Consider the following 335-nt stretch of genomic DNA (forward strand, 5'->3'; position numbering starts at 1 on the left):
TTACAGGGCTATTCTAAGAAAACCTCTAAACTGAGACCTTCTTTGGAAAAAAGAAGGTCCCTTGTTAATGTAAGGGAAGCTTTTCTAGTCTCTCATCCAATGCCCCAGTTTCTCCCATCAAAGAACAGTACATCTAAAAGTCTGTTTGACTAGTGTACCTTTGATTTAAAATAATATTTATACTCAATAGGGATTTACTTTAATAACATGATTTTTTGACACTTAGCAAATTATCGAATATTGTTATTTAACAGTGTTTAAAATAGGCTGGGTCACACAAACGAGGTAACACTGCAGTCGGCTACCTGTTGAGCTCCACGTGAAGCTCTCCTCGA

Source organism: Ovis aries, chromosome 2 (genome assembly GCF_016772045.2).
Source record: "Ovis aries strain OAR_USU_Benz2616 breed Rambouillet chromosome 2, ARS-UI_Ramb_v3.0, whole genome shotgun sequence".
NCBI lineage: Eukaryota > Metazoa > Chordata > Mammalia > Artiodactyla > Bovidae > Ovis > Ovis aries.